This window comes from Vombatus ursinus, unplaced genomic scaffold (assembly GCF_900497805.2).
Source record: "Vombatus ursinus unplaced genomic scaffold, bare-nosed wombat genome assembly UNPS02014807.1, whole genome shotgun sequence".
In the NCBI taxonomy this organism is placed as follows: Eukaryota; Metazoa; Chordata; class Mammalia; order Diprotodontia; family Vombatidae; genus Vombatus; species Vombatus ursinus.
The window spans coordinates 6,010,448-6,032,007 of record NW_020954585.1 but is presented as its reverse complement, the minus strand read 5'-3'; the positions used below and the strand labels follow the sequence as shown (position 1 = coordinate 6,032,007).

At 38.7% G+C, this 21,560-nt stretch overlaps 1 protein-coding gene across 1 annotated transcript in view; it reads left to right on the top strand.

Annotated features, from left to right (window-relative positions):
• The window catches only part of BRI3 (brain protein I3), a 38,712-nt gene that overhangs the window by 16,452 nt on the left and 700 nt on the right, over nt 1-21,560 (top strand). The gene's annotated exons all lie outside the window — the stretch shown is intronic.

Sequence of the window (21,560 nt, the reverse complement as noted above, 5' to 3'; positions counted from 1 at the left end):
AGACTTTTATGGCACTAATGGTTCCCCTTTTCTCCAGTCCTCTTGACAAATAAATATTGTCTCAAGTTAAAGCATGGTGTGATGGAGAAACTTGTTCTGTTACCTAATCAGTTGGATTCTCAACTTCTTCCCCTTTCTAACAAGGCCATAGACTGAAAACCATGGCAAAAAATGGGACTCTTCACTGTTAGCTATGGCAATCTTGGCCCTTGGCCTCCTAGGATTTAAGGAGGTCAGAGACTGAAGGACTTTGAAAGGGAGATCAGAGAGAGGAGGAGGATGATGGAGACATTTTGTCCCTGATAATTGCTTATATAGTTATCCACTTGTGAGTAATAGAGGGGGCAAGGGAGTAATTGTGCCTGTGGCTTTCCTCGGGAACAAAAAGCTCAGACTGGGTCTCAAAAAACTTGGCCCCTTAAAGGCCCGGAAGAATTTTAGTGCTTTGTGGAGATATAAAGATCAGCCCATCTTCTATATATGTTCTATTCTTGGAGATGGTAGATATTCATTATGAAGTAGTTCTTACTTTTGGCTGCTTGGCTACCCGTTTGAAAGCTGCCTTGATTCCTCTAGATGTTAGTTCCAGGCAGAAGAAAAGGCTTATTACTATATAATATTAAGGATAGAGTGATTTCACTGCTCCAGGGGGCTCCTGGGAAACTCTTCTCTACCAATGCATCTATAACTTTACAGGTCTTTCAGAGCTGCCTATAATAATATTATGTATTTTTAAAAAATCTATACAAAAGGGGCTGCTAGGTGGTGCAGTGGATAGAACACTGCCTCTAGAGTCCAGGAGGACCTGAGTTCAAATTTGGCCTCAGACATGTAACACTCGCTAGCTGTGTGACTCTGGGCAAGTCACTTAACCCCAATTGCCTCACTGAAAAAAAAAAGATCTATATAAAAGAATATTAAAGTTCAGATCACTGCAAGAAAAAAGTATTTCAGGGTGATTGACTCATTTGGCCTTAGGGTTATAGACTAAAAGCCCTAAATCTTCAAGTGAGGAAAGCATTGATTTATGTTGAACTGATAGAGGCAATACTCTTGTTAATTAAGAACAACCAGTAATGTTCCTTTGTAGTTTGTTACCCTTTGTCAAATATCTGTCCCCCTTCAGCCTGTTCCCTATTTACTTTTCAGAATGAATATAAACCCTACCCTTCTGCTATGACCTGCCTCCCAGCACACAAATCATCCCTGGTATTCTTTCTAGGGAAGTTCAATAGGAAAATAAAAATTTCTGAGTAGATTCAAGCTGATAATTGTATCCTAAAACAACTCCTGGGGAATGAAGGGATGATTTTTGTATTCGATCATCCCATGAACCTTTCTGCTACTTAGTATTTTTATATTATTTTAGCTGTTGCCACAGTCTCCTACTAAAGTTTAGCTCGAGGGTCTTGGATAAATTTGCAAGCTCAGATTAGGGAGAAAGTAGCTTTTGGCGCCTGCCTGCTTCTGTGAGTTGGATGACCGCAGGTGTGATACTTTGTGTTGGTGCTAGATCTAGGAAGAAAAGAACCCCAGAAACGAACCTGGCTCTCAGTAAACCTTTAAGTTAGATTTGGAAGGAGATAGAGCCAAGTCTGTTAGGTTGCAGTAACACAGTATATCGCTTTTTAATAAAGTGTATCTGCCAGGGTCATCCTGTGATTCAGAAGGAATGGGTTACCAACTTAGAGCTTAATTTTTTTTGGGAAAAAATGACTGAATCACTATTTGGGCATATACATATACATACGTATGTATGTATATAACCATATTTGTTAAACTTACGAAGGAAACCAATTATATTGATATCAAAGTATCTAATGGGTTGGGGGAAACCAAATTCTTGGACTCCAGGTTAAGAACCTTTGCTCCAAGGAAAAGTTGACAGTTAATGTGATAGTTCTTCCTTTTGTGTTCTGACTCAGGGAAAGAGAGGGGATAGGCTAGGGATGTGTTCTTTGTGTGGGAGAAGCCCTATTTTTAGCCTTCTTTTTGGGGAGTAGTAACAGCGGGATAGACTTAGTGAGAAGACTGTAAAGTAATAGAAATGCTGTCCTTATTCTCAAGATGCTTACGGAGTATTGGGTGAGATAGGACAGACCCAGACTGAGGAAGCTCAGTATAGTGGAAAGGATGCTTTCTTCATTTCTGCCTGTTGAAATTCTGTTCTCCAGTGCAAAATTAAAATGTCAACTTCATGAGGCTGTCTCTGATGTAGTTAAAAGATATGTGTTCTCCTATAAGCTTTTTTTTTTTTGTGAGGCAGTCAGGGTTAAGTGACTTGCTCAGGGTCACACAGCTGGTAAGTATTATGTGTCAAGTGTCTGAGGCTGGATTTGAACTCAGGTCCTCCTGACTCCAAGGCCAGAACTCTGTCCACTGCACCACCTAGCTGCCCCTCTATATACTCTTTATATGTGCTATTTTAATATCTGAACTCATTCATTTCTTTACTAATTGTGTGTGTTCTGTTGATTTCTCTAGGTGCTGCTCCCATTTAAAAAAATTTGAGTTAGTCAATATTTTGTTAGTTTCATTTGAATTTTTTCCCTATTATCATGAACATTCCACAAACTTGAATATTTCATGAACAAGACATGGACATTTCATTATATGGAAGAGGATTGTCTATAAAACTTAAGTTCTGTTATTTATAGTTCCTGAGAATCTCTTGGGTTTCCCCAGGAGGCTTTTTGTCCCATGCTTAGTTGGTAGCACATTATTAGTTAATTAAAAAGAAAAAAAGTACATGTTAAATTTGACATGTTAGTGGCAACTAGGTTTGGCAGTGGTTTGAGTGCCTGGCCTGGAGTCAGGAAAACTCATCTTCCTGAGTTCAAATCTGGCCTTAGACACTTAATAATTCTGTGACCCTGGGCAAGTCACTTAACTCTGTTTGCCTCAGTTTCGTCATGTGCAAAATGATCCAGAGAAGGGAGTGGCAAACCACTCTAGTATCTTTGCCAAGAAAATCCCAAATGGGGTCACGAAGAGTTGAACCCTACTGAAAACCACTGAACAACAACACTAACAACATTGCTCTGCTTGTTTGTATCGTCCCATGAACTTTCTTTTACCCTTTTTGGTGCATTTTTAATGTTTTATTGTTGTTATCTTTTTTTTTTTTTTCATCACTAACACTACCTACTAACTACATAGAAGCCCTCCTCGGTAAGAGATAAGAATCAGCCCATTGACTGTGTCTGAAAATATATGTCTCCTTCTAGTGTATCATCCCTGCCGAGAGGAGGGGAGCATGCATCATCATCTTTGGAAGTCATTGTGGATTGTTGCATTGGTCAGAGTTTTCACTTCTTTCACTTGGTTTTCTTTAGAGTGGTCATTGTATAAATTGTTCTCATACTTGCTTACTGTACTCTGTACTATCAATTTGTACAGTTTTTTCCCAGGTTTCTCAGATTCTTTTTACCTTGAATCATTTCTTACAGTACAATAATATTCTATTATATTTATGTACTATGACTTCTGTCCAATCCTTCCCCAATTTTAGTTCCCACTTTCCATGGCAACCACTTTGTTTCTAGTTCTTTGTTACAATAAATGTTCTGCTATGCTTTTGTGCACACAAATCCTTTCCTACTGTCTTTGACATCTTTGGAGTATATATATTTTGTGAGTATCACTTGGGTCAAGAGGGCAGGTAGGTGGGACTGTGAATATCACTGTGGATCTGGAGTCAGAATACCTGAGTTCAACATGTCTCACACATTCAATATCAGTGTGACTTTAGGCAAGCCACTCTTTGCCTCAGTTTCCTCATCTGTAAAATGGGGATAATAATATCACCTACTTCCTAGGATTGTTGTGAGAACCAATTGGGATAATATTTGTAAAGCTCTTTGCAAGCAATATATAAATGCTAGCTCATCCTCATTCTCATCAAGGAGTATTATAACAGTTTAGTGAATTTTTGGGTAACTTTTGACAATTTTGTCTCAAGCCACATGATCATGCCTAACTTTTCTCTGAACTTTGTGAAATTTGAATTTCCTAAAGTCTCAGATAGACAAAGACATTGGACCAGCAATGTCTTCCTTAGTTATCAAAAGCCCTATTATGATATAGCCATTTTCTCCTAAGATTCTGTGTTACTTAAACTGTACCAACAAGCTCTTTCTTATTATTTGAAATCGGATCCAAAGGTGCACTTCCCCGCTTACTTCCTCTTCTTTCTGAGAGATGAATGTGTCAGATTTTTCACTTGTAGCAGAATTCGACTTGTAGCAATTCCCTGGTATTTGAAGTTCCTCATCACTGATATATTTTGCTTTTTTCAGTTTTGTGATCTCTGAGAACTCATCAACTGTTTTTTCCACTGAAGCAGCTAATTTGTAATATATTCCCACACTGTATCAGTTTAGTTTTTCTTCTCAGAATCTCATCCAAAAGGTCTCTATGTTTCTTCTCAAGTTTGTGGATTTCCACCCAAGTGTATGCAATTTCTTAATTTTTTTATTATGAACTAGAAAATCAACAAACAGAAAATAAAGATTGTACGTGAAACTGTGAGTCAACTATGTATAATCTAGCCCTTTTAGTATACGTTAACTTTAACATGATTAGTACCAATATTACCTTGCTTCATGCCCCTCTCTGAATCGCATTGTGGTTTCCTTTGTATTTTAAAGATATTTCATTGATGCTCTTTGCTCTCTTAATTTATTTTCGGCATCGCTGTCACTACCTCTTCCACTTCCCCCTTTATTTCTCCTTTTTACCCCTCTGACTTCCCCAAACTCTCCATTGTAATGAAAATTTAGTCAAGCAGAACATCTGTGTTGTGGTTCTGTGAGGAAATGTATGTCTTACTCTACACCTGTAGCCCAGACTTGTAGACCAAGAAGTGGGAGGGATGTTGTCATTATCCGTCTTCTAGAGTTGTGATTAGTTGTTGTTTTTCTTTACCGTGTTGTTACTGTGAAATATAGTTCTCCTGGTTCTGGTCATTTTACTCTGCATCAGTTCATTTATATCTTGCTAAAGTTCTCTGAATTTGTCCATTTTGTCATTTATATATCTCCTTGATATAGACCTATAGTATGTTAGTGTTGGTCAGGTATTATCTCTGCATTTTACATATGAGGAAATTAAAATGCTTTCTCCTTTTATCAGCTCAGTTTCTTTTGTAACTTAAAAAAACTTGTAAAAGTTTTTTGTTTTTGTTTTTGATTTTTGGACTGGCCTTGTGATTTAATTGGTTTTTGTTTTGTTTGTTTTTTTGACTGGACCTTGATTTCATTTGTATAAGGAACTCCCTGTGAAAAAATTCCTCTGTCCCTGTAGATGAGTACCTACTCTGATTTATATAGCCTTCCTTGGGCCACGGAGATTTTTTGACTTGCTATGAGTCACAAATACTGTGGGAGTTGAGATGAGATTAGATCAAAGAGGACTTTGGATACTACTAGTAGAGGAAAACTTTATGGAAAAGATGGGTCTGGAGATGGGGGAGATTTTAACATGAAAAAGGAGTGGAAAAAGGTGCTGTAGTAGTAGTGGACAACATTAGAAAAGTCTTAGTGCTTAAAACGGAGTATGCAGGGGCGGCGAGGTGGCACAGTGCATAGAGCTCCAGCCTTGGAGTGAGGAGGACCTGAGTTCAAATTTGGCCACAGACACTTGACACTTAACTAGCTGTGCGACCCTGGGCAAGTCACTTAACCCCCATTGCCTCAGCAAAAAAACCCCCCAAACCCCCCAAAAAACCAAGTATGATGTGTGTGGGCATTGAGATGACCTCCTGTAGCAAAAGAGTTTTTGTTGGAGAGTCAAATTAGATAGTTTGGAATTGAGCGCTACAACTACTGACAAAGCCTCTTTTATTACAAGATGATGGCATTATTCTTGTCAAGTCTTTGGGACAGTCTTATTAGAATATTAGACATTGTTTTAGGATACTTGGACAGCATCTGGACAGGGGTAGGGAAGTAGTTAGTTCTTTGAGGAAAGCCCTCCTAATTGTATGTTTCTGTTGACTGAAGTGCCTAGTCTATTATGCACTACTTCTAATCCTGCTGAATCTTACAAGCTCATAATCACAAGTCTTTAGTTCAGAGAACTAATTTGACTAAATTTTAATTGTGAAGCAGCTAATATTTGTAGGGGGTTGGCCAATCCTTTGGCTCATTTTCCAGGGCAGATTTATTTGTGCGCTTCTTTTAGCTGACTGTGCAGTAGGCACTCAAATGTTTATTGAATGTGTGCTGGTCATGTCATTGCTGACAAGTAGGGACAGACGATGGAACTAAAGTGGCTTTTGGGTGTCCTTTTCACTTACCCCTAACTATTTTGCCCCTTCAAAAGTAGTTTATACTCTAATTGAACCTTCACCTTTTGCTCATATCTATATCAAGCATGTGAAATGCTTGCCAAACATTCTTAGTTAATAAGTACCAATTCCTTGTTATTTATTAAAAGTACTGAAGCAAATGAAGTATACAAAAATTAGTTAATATCTTCGCTTCCCTCTTCCTCTCCCTCCCCCGAAAAAAGCCCAAAGCACCCAACACACCTTTGACTTGGGAGAATAATTCTTAAGGAAAGAGGGAAAAATGCTAAACAGATTTTTGAGAAAGCTTTTAAAAGACGACCTTCACATTAAGATCGTCTTCTTAGCCAAGGGATAAATAGCTAGGACTTGCCCTGTCTTGACTTAGACTTTGTCTCCTTGCATTTGTAGGGGACAAAGAAGTAAGGCATGTAAGAACAGGTTGAGATGGAGATGAGTAGCTCCTTCTTCAGGGCAGAGATTCTTTGAGCCCTGGTACTTTTGAATCCTGGCTCTCAAGGTTCATAGTTAAAAGTTGGTAATAATAGAAGGGGACTGATTAAATTATTTCCAAGTTCCATTCCAGCTTTAAAATTCTGATTCTCTAGAGAGAGCAGTATTCAAAGTACAAATCTGTTTGAATGAAGGGCAAAAGGACTCTGTTCTTTGCCTTTGTTAGAATTTTGTTGTAGGGACACTGAATGGCAAAATTCATATTCTTTTAACTGTCTACTGTTTACTAGTACCATTATAGAATTTTATTTTAATCTGTTGTAACAGTATTAGACCTGAGAGCTCAAAATCCTTAACCCTTTGCTTTAGGACTTAAATAAATGTCTTGGGCCCATTTGTTCCTATCTTTTCCTTTGGTTTCTGAAGTTATGTTGTTGAGTCACTTCAGTTCATGTCCCCATTTGGGGTTTTCTTGGCAAAGATACTGGAGTGGTTTGCCATTTTTCCAGCTCGTTTTACAGGTGATGATACTGAAGCAAACGAGGCAAAGTGATTTACCCAGGGTCACACAGCTAGTGTCTGAGGTCACATTTGAGCTTAGGTCCTCCTGACTCCATCAGGGCCACTGCTTTATCCACTAAGCCATCTAGCTGTCCTTTCTGAAGTTATAGGGGATTAGTAGTTTTTTTTTAGAAGAGGTGGAATTAGATGGTCTCTAAGGTTTATTCCAACTTTAAAATTCTATGATGCTATCATCTGTTCTCAAGTAAAAAAAATTGTAATGTTATAGGGGATTAGCAATTTTTTTTTGACTTGAGGACCAGTAATAGCATCATAAAATTTTACAGTTGGAATAAACCATAGAGACCATCTAATTCCACCTCTGTAATGTATAATGAGCAAACTAAGGCCAGGAGGGCTCAAGTGACTTGTACAAGGTGGTGGAAGAACCTGGGACAGTAGAACCTAGAGTCTTCTGACTTCTCAGTTGGCTTTTAACAAAACCAGTTAAGTTTTTCCATGAATATAGCTTCCACATTCTTAGAAATATCATTTCAGAATGACTCTGTCAATGTTAGTCCAGCATCTCTCAATAAAAGTGAAAAAATGATAATGTTAAGAATCCAATGTAGAGGGCCACAGATTTAGGGCTGGAAGGGACCTTAGAGGCTGGTCCAAACCCCTCATTTGTATAGATGCGGAAATTGAGGCCCAGGGAGTTGATATGACTTGCCCCCACAAGTAGTGACAAGGGCTAGATTTGATCCCGGGTCCTGTGAATACAAATTTCTTTTCAGTGTCCTGTGCTGCTTTCAGTTCAATCCCACAGGCACTTATTAAGCACTTACCATGTGCCAGACAAGCATTGTGTTTGGTACTAAGGATACACAGAAGAAAAAAAAAAGAGATAGTCCTTCCCCTCCAGGAGCTCACATTCTGTTGTGAAGATTGCAAAGGAAATGCTTGAGTCAGTATTAAAAGTGTTTTTAGAGAACCATATACAGGAGAAAATATTGTTAAAAAAATCCTACTTGATTACATGGTTAGTGTCTCAGTCATCCTGTGGAAAACCCCAAATATCACTTTATGTAGATGGCATAATGACTTGTTTCTTTGGGGGATTTTAAGTAGTGTATATGGGGCAGTGAGGTGGCACAGTGGATATAGAGCCAGGCCTGGAGTCAGGAAGACTCATCTCCCTGAGTTCAAATCTGGCCTAAGACGCTTACAGGTGTGTGACCCTCGGCAAGTCACTTAACCCTGTTTGCCTCAGTTTCCTCATCTGTAAAATGAACTGAAGATGAAATGGCAAACCACTCCAGTATCTTTGCCAAGAAAACCCCAAATGGGGTCATGAAAAGTCAGACATGCCTGAAAAACGACTGAAAGAGTAGTGTATATGCCAGTTAGTAGTAAAACTTGTAGTGTAGGGTGTAGCTGGAGGCTTATATGTGATTACTTAAAATAATCCTCAAAGCACCCAGTATTGGGAAAACAAAAATAGACCATGTAATTTATAAGCCTGTTTTTGGGTTAGGATTGGACCAGGGTGTTGGTTTTTTTTTTTTTGTCCATAAATGTGGGTTAATTTTTAAAAATGAAAACTGTTTCAGGGAGAACTTAGAACAAAGGAGCCAGATTTAGCATACCCCCCCCTTTTTTGGTTAGTTTGTGCCCTAATTTCTGGTGGCCTCTTTTAGGTGAAGAACTGGAATGGTTAGCATTAATTGAAATTGGTCATGATGAACTCCTAAGTTTGTGGGGGAGATATCCTTGTAGTTCTAACTTGAAGTGATTAGGCAGTCTTAAGCAGTTTTTTTTTTTTTTTGACAACTTGGGATATTTTCCAGGGAGACCTTTGTGAATCACTGTATCTTAGCTAAGAGAGTTTGCATAATCACACTTCTTCATTAAACTGAGACTTATTTCTGGAGGAGGCTTGGGAAAAGGCAATCTCTCTCCCTGGAAAACCTTTAAGGACTTTGCTCAATGGGAACAACATGGTGGTTGGGGAGGGGTTAAACTTTGCTGGCTACATGGTTTTATTTTTATCTTTGTATTTCTAGTGCCTTGAATAGTGCATTGAAAATAATAGTAGGTACTTGATAAATGTTTGTTGTGGAAAAAAAGCTTATATTTCTGTAGGCTTTAACGTTTGCAAAGCTCATTATCTTATTTGATCCTCACAACAATTTTGTGAAATATGTGCTGCTGTTATCCCCATTTTACTAATGGAGAAATTGAGGCTCATAGGTTAAATGATTTGCCCAGCATTGCACAGCTGTTAAGTGTCTGAGGAAAGATTAAAACCCGCATCTCCCCACTGTTTGGACTTACACCACACAGCTTTTGTCTACTGAGAAGGGAGAGAGTCCTGATTTGGAGTCAGGAGATGTAGGCTTGAATTCTGGCTTTTATCTTTAGGAGCTTTGTGACTGTAAAAGCCACTTTAGTCTTAAGTCCTCACATCTGTAAAATCATGATATTACTTGGTCATTTGTATTATTGTAAACCTTAAAACGAAAGAAAATCGAGGCTCCTATATCTCAGCAGGTTCCATCCTCTAGCCCAGATTGGCTAATTGTAAATATTGTCATCTTATTAAAACTTGCTTTTAGGGCTAGGAGTACACACTGCACAAGATGCCTTACCTGGATTGAGTGATGAGGGGAAGGAGGGTGGGTGGACCCTTTGGTTTGCTTGGATCTTTGCTAAGTAAATATGTACTTTGAACTTCTGTTCTGAAGTGGTGCCACATTGATGTGAATTGATGATATTGAAGTTTAACATTTTAAACCAGAATGTAGTTCCTGTGTCTGGTAAGATAAAATAGTAAGCTATTGTGATTTGAGACCCAGCTCATGATATTAACTTTTTAAGGCTTTTGTCAGGTCATGGCTGAATTTGTTTTCATATTGTTGAATAACAATATGATAACAACAGGATGAGTCAGTCAATAAATGTTATTGTGTTTACTATATGCCAGGCCCTGTGCTAAGCGCTGGAGATACAAAAAGAGTCAAAAGGCAGTCCCTGTTCTCAAGGAGCTCATGATGTAATGGTTTGATACACAGATTGTATTGTAAGGGGATGTTACTGAGTCATGATTTGTAGAATGTGCTCTTTGGGTTATTTTCCCTGATGGGGAGGTGAGAGGGGACTAGATTTGCACTTGCATCCTTCTCAAAATTACCCCCTAACTTATTAAGGTGAACAGTTTACATTCCTGCGTGGAAAGATATTTGTAACTCATGAGACCTTTATCAGTGTTAGGGTAGTTGGAGGGAAAAAAATTATATGTATGTATTTTTATATATATATAGTATGTATTTATATATATATAGATAGATAGAGGACACAGGGTGAGTTGAAGATGAAGGGGTGATATCTGGAGAATAAAATTAAGGGATGAGAGAGGATTATACTGGAAGGAGAAAGGGAGAGGTAGAATGGGGTAAATTATCTCACATAAAACAGAAAAGAAAAGGCTTTTACAGTGGAGGGGAAAGGGGGGAAGTTGAGAGGGAATGAGTGAATCTTATTCTCATCAGATTTGGCTTAGGGAGGGAATAACATACACACTCAATTGGGTATGGAAATCTATCTTACCCTATAGGAAAATGGGGGGGAAGGGGACAAGAGAGCAAGGGGATGATAGAGGGGAGGACAGATTGGGGGAGGGGGTAATCAGAAGCAAACACTTCTAAGGAGGGACAGGGTCAAAAGAGAGAGTAGAATAAATGGGGGGCGGGATAGGATTAAGGGAAATATACTTAGTTTTTTACAACATGACTACTATGGAAGTGTTTTGCATGACTACACATGTATAACCTGTGCCGAGTTGCTTACCTTCTCAATGAGGGTGGGTAGGGAGGGAGGGAGAAAATTTTGAACCCAAGGTTTTAAAAACAAATGTTAAAAAAAATAGTTTTCACATGCAACTGGGAAATAAGATATACGGGAAATGGGGTATAGAAATCTATCCTGCCCTACAGGAAAATTGAAGGGGTAGGGGATAAGAGAAGGGGAAGAGAGATAGAAGGGAGGGCAGATTAGGGGAAGGGGTATTCAGAATGCATGCCATCTTGGGGTGGGGGGAGGGATGAGATGGGGAGAAAATTTGGAACTCAAAATCTTGTGGAAGTGAATGTTGAAAACTAGAAAGAAATAAATTAATTAGAAGTTAAAATAAATAAATAAATAAATGCAAGACTAAAAAAAAAATCACCCCCTACATCTTTTCCCCCAAACTATGGGCCATTTGAAAAACAGTCTGTTGCTATGAGACAGATTCTAAAGATTTGGGGATTGAACCGATAAAACTTTGGTTGGCCTTATCCAGTTTAGTGTTTGGACCAATGGGTCTATTACTGACTGGTCAGATGTGTAGTAACTTCCTTTATGAAATCTATAGACTAGTACGTAGAGAAAATCTGAGTCACTACCCTTGCTGTCATGTGGTTTTCCTAATAGTTCTGGAGAAGAAATGTGCTCATCCTCCTCTTCCCTGTCACCCAGATGAATGACTGGTTTCTGTAGGCAGTGGTGGCCTGTCAGAGATTGTGCAATATTTCACAAGTGAAATTAGGGAGTTGTCAGTAGTGCTTTTTGCTCCTGGGCTTATCCAACCAAATTCTCCCTCTCCAAAGAGTTTTGACCTTTGAAGTTGCCTTATTGTAGTGTTTCACTTGAGATCCAGTGTTGGTACTCTGTTTCCATTTAGAGGTTATTCCTTTCAAAGTCTTGAGTCACAGCAACTTGGGGAAAAGTTGAATGGCAGTGTTAAATGCAAACATTGGACTTTGGATCAGGAGGCCTGGGTTCAGTTTTGCCTGTGCCACTAACCATATTTCCTTAGGCTAGTCACTTAGTCTCTGTAGTTCAACCCCCTCATTTTACAAACAGATAAAGTGAGGCTTGTGGCGTTAGTGACTTGTTTGTGGTTTCATAGCTAGTTAGTGGTATAGTTAAGACTAGAACACAGATTTCCACCAACAGAATCCAGTCCATGCATACTTTAGTATGCATAGTAGGCTGTCCTATAGTACTAGGTAAACTGACTCTATAAATTGTAGTGGACAAAAAATAAAATGAATTGCCATGTAGATCAGGGGCTCCTCACCTGGGATCCACAGATTCTAAGGGTTCTGTGGAACAATCTAAGGATTGTTTTTTTGGGGGGGGTGTCTTTGAACTTGCATGGGAAAAAATAACATTTATTTCAATATAATCGATTTTCTCTGAAATCTTAGTATTTTAATTTTATGGGATATTATTTCTGGGAATGTCTTTTGGCTTCATCAGACTGCCCAGGGAGGGGCCATGATGCACAGAAGATTAAGAACCTCTGATTTGTACTACCCTTTTTGGGGGTAAGACTTGAGCAGAACCTTCAATGGCAGACCTGAAGCCTTTCTAGCCATGTGGGACCTGTCCATACTCAGTTCTAGAATGGAGCATCAGAATATCACTCCCACTTTTTTTGGAGAAGAAATTGAGGTTTAGCATATAAAGGGACTTGCTGGTGGTCACTTGAAATCCAGTGTTCTTTTCATTTTGCTGTTGATAATTAAAAGTCCATTTGGAGTAGTCAGGTTAATTTTCTGTATAGGAAAAATCTTTGAAAAGAAATCTAAGTCTCACAGCTCTTCTCCCAAGTTTGGGGCCAGCATCCGCTGTTGTACTCGAATCCCTGAGACAAGATGGTGAAGGTTGGAATCATTGAATTTGACTGTATTGAGTGCCTGGTGACCAGGGCTGCATTTAACTCAGGTAGAGTAGATATTGTGGCCATCCATGACACCTTTGTTGACCTCAACTCCATGGTTCATATGTTCCATTATGATTCCACCCATGGAAAGTTCAAGGGCATTATCATGGAAGGCTGGTGATCAATGGAAAAGTCATTACCATATTCCACGAGCTGGATTCTACCTATTAAATGGGGAGATGTTGGGGCTGAGTATGTTGTAGAATCCACTGGTGTCTTTATCACCGTGGAAAAAACCAGGGCTCACTTGAAAGGTGGAGCCAAAAGGGTCATTATTTCTGCTCCTTCTGCAGATGCCTCTATGTTCATGATGTGAATGAACCATGAGAAATAAGATCATTCCCTTAAGATGTCAGTAATGCCGCCTGTACTTCCAACTACTTTGCCTCCTTGGCCTATATTATTTATGACAACTTTTGCATTGTGGAAAGACTCATGACCACAGTCCATGCCATTACTGCTATCCAGAAGACAGTAAATGGTCCCTCTGGCAAGCTGTGGTGTGATAGGCATGGTACTTCCCAAAACAACCTCCTTGCTTCCACTGGTGCTGCTAAGTCTGTAGGCAAGGTCATACCAAAGCTGAATGGGAAGCTCACAGGCATGACTGTGTTCCTACTCCTTATCTACTGTGGATCTGATTTGATGTCTGGAGAAAGCTGCCAGATATGATGATATCAAGAAAGTGGTGAAGCAAGCATCAGAAGGACTCTTGAAGAGCATCTTGGGCTACACAGAAGACCAGATTGTTTCCTGTGACTTTAAAACTCTTCTACCTGAGATGCTGGCCTTGGTATTGCCCTCAATGACCATTTTGTCAAGCTAATTTCCTGGTATGTCAATGAGTATGGTGATAGCAACTGTGTAGTAGTCTACATGGTATCCAAGGAGTAAAGTGGAAAGTCATGGATCTTCATTCCCAGCCAAAAAAGAAGTTCCATCACTGGGAAGCCCACATCTCTAACCCATCTCCCTGTGCTGGGGATCCCATGCTCTGTTCACATCCTTGCCCCAAAACACCCCTGTAGCAGGGAGGAGAAACATAGAGTACCATATTGGGTACCATCAATAAAGTCACCGTATTCAGTGCAAAATGAAAGAAAGCTAAAAAAATACCAAGACTATAAAGCCAAAGCCAAAAAAAAAAAAAAAAGACTATAAAGCCATTCAATCCTCCCTCCCCCCCTTTTCTCCTTTATACAGTCTGGAAGTATTAAGGAACTTTAAAATAATCCAGAAGGGAGATGAGAAGGGGGAAAATAGCAAGGAGATGATGTAAAAGGTTTGGATAATTGAGAATACTTAGTATTCTAAACACACTTTGTTCCCTAGAGGACCTTGATCAAAAAGGTTTCTAAAGGATCAAAAATCCTTCTCAAGTATGTGTGGTTTCTTCAAAACATTGTTTAACTATTAAATAACTATCCAATAGATAAATGCATGGGACTTTGTCTAAAACCATCCATTTTCTGAATCATGTTAAAATCTTAAGAGCAGAATGCTTTTCCCACACCCTTTTAGAGAGGACAAAGTGGAGATAGTATATTTGTCTTCAAGTAGTGGCATATTGAGTTTTTAACATGGACTTTTTTTTTAAATTAAGTTTTATTGATGCTCTTTCCATGCAACCATAATCCTCCTCCCTGAATTCTCCCTTGTAACAGAGAAAAAGTTTACCATAATTGAGCAAGGAAAATATCACATTCTGTTTCTTTAGTCCCCCACCTCTCTATTGAAAAAAGGAGAGAGTTTCTTGTTCTCTTCTCTGGGACCAAGATTGTTCCTTGCAAATCATCTCAGGTCACAGTTGTGTTGATTTCATTTATATTAAAGTAGCCACCAGTATCTACTGTTCTCCTGGTTCTCCTTCCTTCACTCTGCATCAGTTCCTATGTCTTCCTTCTATGTTACTTTCAATGATTAATTATTCACATTCATCATTTCTTACTGGGCAGTCATCTTCAATCACACATGCTATGATTTGTTCAGTTATCCATTTTATCTGTAGGCTTGTCTCTTTTTGTTCTGCTACCACACAAAAAAAATTGCTTTTTTATTTTGGAATATAGGGAAATTTTCCTTCCCCTTCATATAATAAGGAGAAATCTTTAATTTTTGACATTTCTGAACAAGTTGCCACATTAAAGTTAGAACTATAAAGGCCTCTTAAGCCTCTGCTACAACTCCCTCTTTTTTTTTTATTAATTTATTTTGATTTATCAACAATCACTTCCATGTGCTTTTGAGTTTAAAATTTTTCTCTCCTTTCCTCCCAACCACCCTCCCCAAGACGGCACACAATCTGATATAAGTTATACATATACATTCCTATTAAACATATTTTCACATTAGTGATGATGTAAGTAAGAATTAGAACCAATAGGAGGAACCACCAGAAAGAGGAAACAAAACTCAACAGAAGAGAAAAAAAATAGCAAATAGTATGCTTTGATCTGCATTCAAATTCCATAGTTCTTTCTTTGGATGTGGATAGCATTTTCCATCATTAGGCCTTTGGAGATGTCTTAGATCCTTGTATTGCTGGGAAGGGTTAAGTTTATCAGTATTAGTCATCGCACAATGTGGCTGTTATTGTGTACAACATTCTCTTGGTTCTGTTCACTCCACTCAGCATCAGACCATACAAGTCTTTCCAGGTTTTTCTGAAGTCAACCTTTAACATGGACTTTTGAGGTAGAATATGGAGGGCTGGCTTCTTAGCCCCTTAAATTCCTAGTGCTTAATCATACAGATTTTGCACAGCCACCTTCCAGTGTGACTGAACCCTGACTTCTTCCTTACGTTTCTTCTGGTTTCTCAGACCGCTCTTTTAAATTATATGGGTCATGTGTAGATATAAGACCATAGAATCATAGAGTTTATCTTGTCATTTTTACAGATGATAAAACTGAGACCTAGACAGAAGATATGAAGTGACTTTTCCATGTTTATCCTTTAGGAGAAATGCAATATGGTGTAGTGAAGGAGACAGGAAACCTGGATTCTAACCCTATTTCTGTTATTAACTAGCCTAAGGGTTTGTTTCTCTTCCCTATAAAACAAAGAGTTTGAATTAGATGCTTTCTAAGGTTTCTTTCCAGCTATGTTGTTCTGATTCTTTTTTTTTAAATTTTTTTTAATTAATTAATTTTTAGTTTTCAGCATTCACTTCCATAAGCTTTTGAGTTTTAAATTTTCTCCCCTTCCCACCTCCCTCCCCAAGACAGCCTGCAATCTGATATAGGTTCTACATATACATTCCTATTAAACATATTTTCACATTAGTCATGTTGTAAAGAAGAATTAGAACCCATAGGAGGATCCACAAGAAAGAAGAAACAAAACAGAAGAGAAAAAAAAATAGTATGCTTCTATCTGCATTCAAACTTCATAGTTCTTTCTCTGGATTTGGATAGCATTTTCCATCATGAGACTTTTGGAGATGTCTTAGATCCTTGCATTGCTGAGAAGAGCCAAGTCTATTAAAGTTAGTCATCGCATAACATAGTTGTTACTGTGTATAACATTCTTCTGGTTCTGCTCACTTCACTCAGCATCAGTCCACGTAAGTCTTTCCAGGTTTTTCTGAAGTTAGCCTGCTCATCATTTCTTATAGCACAATAGTATTCCATTACATTCATATACCACAGCTTGTTCAGACATTCCCCAGTTGATGGGCATGCCCTCAATTTCCAATTCTTTGCCACCACAGAATGTGCTGCTATGAATATTTTTGTACATGTGGGTCCTTTTCCCATTTGTATAGTCTCTTTGGGATACAGCCCTAGAAGTGGTATTGTTGGGTCAAAGGGTATGCACATTTTTATAGCCCTTTGGACATAGTTCCAAACTGCTCTCTAAAATGGTTGGATCAGTTCACAACTTCACCAACAATGCATTAATGTTGTTCTGATTCTTTTTTGATAGTGCCTTTAATGTTGCTTTTGTAACTGTTAATGTTTCAGAAAATGAGCTGGAAGTTTCCAGATCGAAGTATTACTGTTAGGAAAGTTTCATGGTAGAACGGTATAAGTTAACGTCATCCTCAGTAGTTCATTATCCTCCAGGGCTTGAGAAAACACTAATAATTAGCCTTATCAAGTTGGCAGGCTTACTCAGCCTTGGCATTATTGTAGACTGGATGATTAGTTAAATCCAGTAGTAGGAAAGCTCCTTGAAGGCAGGAACAGTTCATTTTTGTATTTCCAGTACCATAGGCATAATGCCTTGCACATAATTTTTGTTAAATAGATGCTTATTGAATAAAATCCAAATTGAGTTGTGAGGTGTGAAGGTAGAAACTATGAGGCCATTTATGGAGAAACTTGGCTGGTTTGAGCACTTTAAGTGACTAGAGAATTAGAATGTCATTTTATATTCTCAATATTACAGATTATTTTTTCTTTATCAACCAGACATATGACAGTGGAAGAGAACTGGCTTTACAATAATTGTCCCACAGATATGCACAGCATTTTTTTCCTTATTCAGTCTTTCATTCCTTTTTATTTTATTGGAATGTTTAATCCATTATTAACGTTTTAAAAGTTAGTTTTATATTTTGTTCCATTTATCTTTTTTTAACATTAGTTTTTTAATATTTTAAGTCCCAAATTCTCTCCCTCCCTCTTTGAGAAGATAAGCAATTTAAAAAACTAATGTTTCTCTTTTTAATATTTTATTTTTCCCAATTATATATAAAAACAATTTTTAACATTTTTTTTTAAATAGGAAGAATTTATTATTTTTTTATAGGCAATTGTGGTCACACAGCTAGTAAGCGTCTGGTCTGAGATCAGATTTGAACTTGGGTCCTCCTGACTCCAGGGCCAGTGCTCTATGCACTGCGCCACCTGGCTGCCTCAACATTTGTTTTTTTTTTTTTTAAAGAAAAAAAAAAAGGATTGAGAAAGGCTTCCCATAGAAGCTAGGAAACCAGGAGGCAGAGATATTGGGTGTGGGTGTGGGTGGGGTGGGGTGGGGGGGAGAATAGCATTCTCTGCTGAGAGTCAATCAATGAAAATGCTCTTAGGTGAGAGATTGAGCTTCTTGTCTCACTGGATGGAAGAGTTCTGGAAAGGTTGGGGTGTGGGGCACCAGGCGAGGAGGCTAGCTTATGAAAGGATTTTATATTCGATCTTGGATTCACTGGAGTTTATTGAGTTAGGGGTGTGTTTGTGAATGTGACATGGTCAGAACTTTAGGAAGATCACTTTGACAGATGAGTGGAGGATAGATTGGAGTGAGGAGAGACTTAGGGGTAGGGAGACCAACCAGAAGGTTCAGGTATGAGGTGATGAGGGCTCTCGCACCAGGGTGGTGGCAGTTTCATAGTAAGGGTGAGTATACAAGAGATGTTAGAAAGGTACAAAGAGATAGTACTTGACGACAGATTGTATATGGGACATTGAGAGTTAGGGGTTAAAGATGACATTTAGGTTTCAAGTGTCTGTAACTGGGAGGATGATGGTGTTCTCAACAGTAACAGGGAAGTTTGGAAGAGGAGAGGGTTTGGAGGGAAAAATAATGAGCTCTGTGTTGGACATGCTAAATTTAAGATATATATATAAAGGACATTATTTTGAGATGTCTAGTAGGCAGTTGTAGATGTGAGACTGGAGTTCAGCAGAGAGGTTAGGTCTGGATAAGTAGATTTGAGAATTATCAGTATAGAGATAATTAAATCCTTAGGAGCTGATGAGATCACCAAGTGAAATAGTATAGAGGGAGAAGAGGAGGGCCTAGGACAGGGTTAGTGATGGAATCCTAATAAAGCCCCCCCCCCCCCCCCCCCCCCCCCGCCTGAACACTTTAACTTCTTTATGGGCCCCACTGAACAGCAGGCATGTCCTGATTTAACCATGCAGTCTGGCTTTAACCACACTTGAGGGCCCCAGACTCAATACAGCCACTGCCCCCAGAACAGGTGTGTTCTGCTCAACCACAATCACACCATCCATTTAGCCCAAGACAAGACCATAATATCTAACTATCCATCTTGACCAGACAGGACCAAAATAGCTAGCCAATCAGAAAACAGCACGACCAGGATGTTTGACCACCGAACCATAGAAGGGACCCTTCCCCTATTACTTAATCCCTTAACAAACCCCTCCTGCCTTTTTAATATTAATAATTTCTGTTGTGTAGTCAGCAACATTACACTATAAATTTGCCTGTATTGTCTTAATAAGTTGCTGGTTCCTCTTGGAACCTAGCCCGCTTCTGAGGAGTGTCAGTCCTCAATAAATGCCTAAACTTGGATTAGAGGTGGTCTGACTCAGAATTCTTTGAGACGACCTCACAACACACCATGAAACTGCAACAGTTAGCAGGCATGATCTGGATAAAGAATCTAGCAAAGGAGACTGAGGACAGGTCAGGTAAGTAGGAGGAAAACCAGGAGAGAGGGTAGTGTCCTGAAAACCTAGAGAGAAGAGAGTATCAAGAAGAGGGCGATCAGCAGTGTCAGAGGCTGTAAAGAGGTCAAGAAGGATGAGGATTGAGAAAGAGCCATTGGATTGAGATCAGTGCTAACTTTTGAGAGAACAGTTTCAGTTGAATGATGAGGTTGGAAACCAGACTATAGAGCATTAAGAGAGTGAAAGTAGAGGAAGTGATAGCACCTACAAGGAATTTAGCCATAAAAGACAGGAGATATATGTGATTATAGTTGGGGATGGATGGATGGATGAATTAAGGGTTTTTTGAGGAAAGGGAGACGTGGGCATGTTTGACATTTAAATTAGAACAGAAGTTATCTGGGGAATTTAGAAATCGACAGAAGCATACGTTAATCTTATTAAGTGTGCAAAAAATTACACCTGTTTCTTCTGGGATAAAAAGCCTTAAATTTTTTTTTTTGTTTCCTTTTAAAAGAAAAGCTGCATGTCCTGCTGAACCAAAAGGAGAGGAGACTAAGGCTAAATGACATGTTTCTGAAAGCCTGTGATATGCACATGATCTATTTCCCTAACTCAAGGACAAGGCTTATCACACCCAGGAATCAGGAGAATATAATAATACATATTTTAAGCTCTTGTAAAGTTCCATCCAGGCCAAGTGGATTAGAATGAGGTTGCTTTTTTGCCTCTTCTGAGTGAGGTCCCTGCGGTTGTCAACATCAAGTCTTGTTTTGACACAGATCAGGGAGAGTTCTTTTGCATAATTATGGCATTTTAGCACCGGAAGGGAGGGCCAGAGATAGCTCATGAAGGTAGTCAAGGTCTGATCTGGGACAAGAACCCTGGTTTCCTGACTCTGTCAGGAATTTGAGACAAACTTAAATTGGGAACCAGGTAAAGATGTGAGTGATAATAGTTTTAAATTAGGAAAGGGCAGGGGGGAGGGGAATATGGGGAAATGAATGTGAAGTCGTAGCATTTATTTCTCCAGAGATTTAACTTTGATTTTTATTTACAGTATTTTTACTTTGTTTATTAATTCGCAATTCTTCTGCTTGCAGCTGATTCTCATGTGATTCTCAGTGATAGAAGTGGTTCATTTCAGGGAATGAGGATATCAGTTAATCTTGTTTCTCACTTTCCCTTTAGCTCCTTGTCTTGTTGGAAGGAGAAAACCTTGTCTACCTTTTGTGTTATCTTGTCTGGGAAGTCTGGTTGGCAACTACTGGATAGTAATGAATTTGGAACTCATTTAAGCAGTTGTTTTTAAGTTTGACTCTGTCCAGAAACTGTTTGGAGAATAGCTGCAAAGTTAGTGGCATTCACTTCCTTATCCTACAGACGGAGGTGACTCAAAACTCCAATCACTTTCACCATAGACTCACAAACAGTTGCTCATTATATAGATGAAATTCTTGCAGGAAATTTCAGGGCACTACACTCATAAAAAATGGAGCTAAACTTTCTCATGAAACTCGCCTTCCAGATGTAGTGACTGATGCATCCTTAACGTTTGACTGTGGGAAGCCATGTAAAATGCTTTATAAGAAACCATATAGCTTGCAGTTATAGAAGACTTTGCGTTGCATTTCCTTGTCTGGAAGGAAAGATGTATTTAAAAGTTTCTTCATTTTCCCTTCCCTCTTGTAAGGAAAATTGTTTTTGTATGTAAAATTTGTGCATGATCTAGGTGAAATGCTGAGTGTGCTTCATTCTGACTTAATTGGTAGTCTGTGGATTTTGCATAAAGTTCAGCTTTATTTTAGTACTAAAGTACATAGAATATAGTAAATGGTATTTACCTTATGTCCAAGTTCTTGCCTTTCCCCTGTTCTTCTGGGTCTTGGTTTATGCAGAGGAATGAGATGAATGTTATGGCCAGTGAATAAAAATGTTTGTGGGTCCTCACTGTAAAACCTCCTTCCCCCCATTATGAAGTCACTATTACCTTTTCAGGTGGTTTTCTTTTGATTGAAACATAGCTATTAAATTGAAGGCTATAGATACTGTTTTTGTAAATAGTCTACGGTATGGTGGAGTAACATGAAATCATGTCTTTGGACCAAATGAATTATCATTATGGATGAAAGCTCCCTTTAGTTAAATGTTTTTGCTTCTCTTCTTCGAATATGTGGTAGCTGTT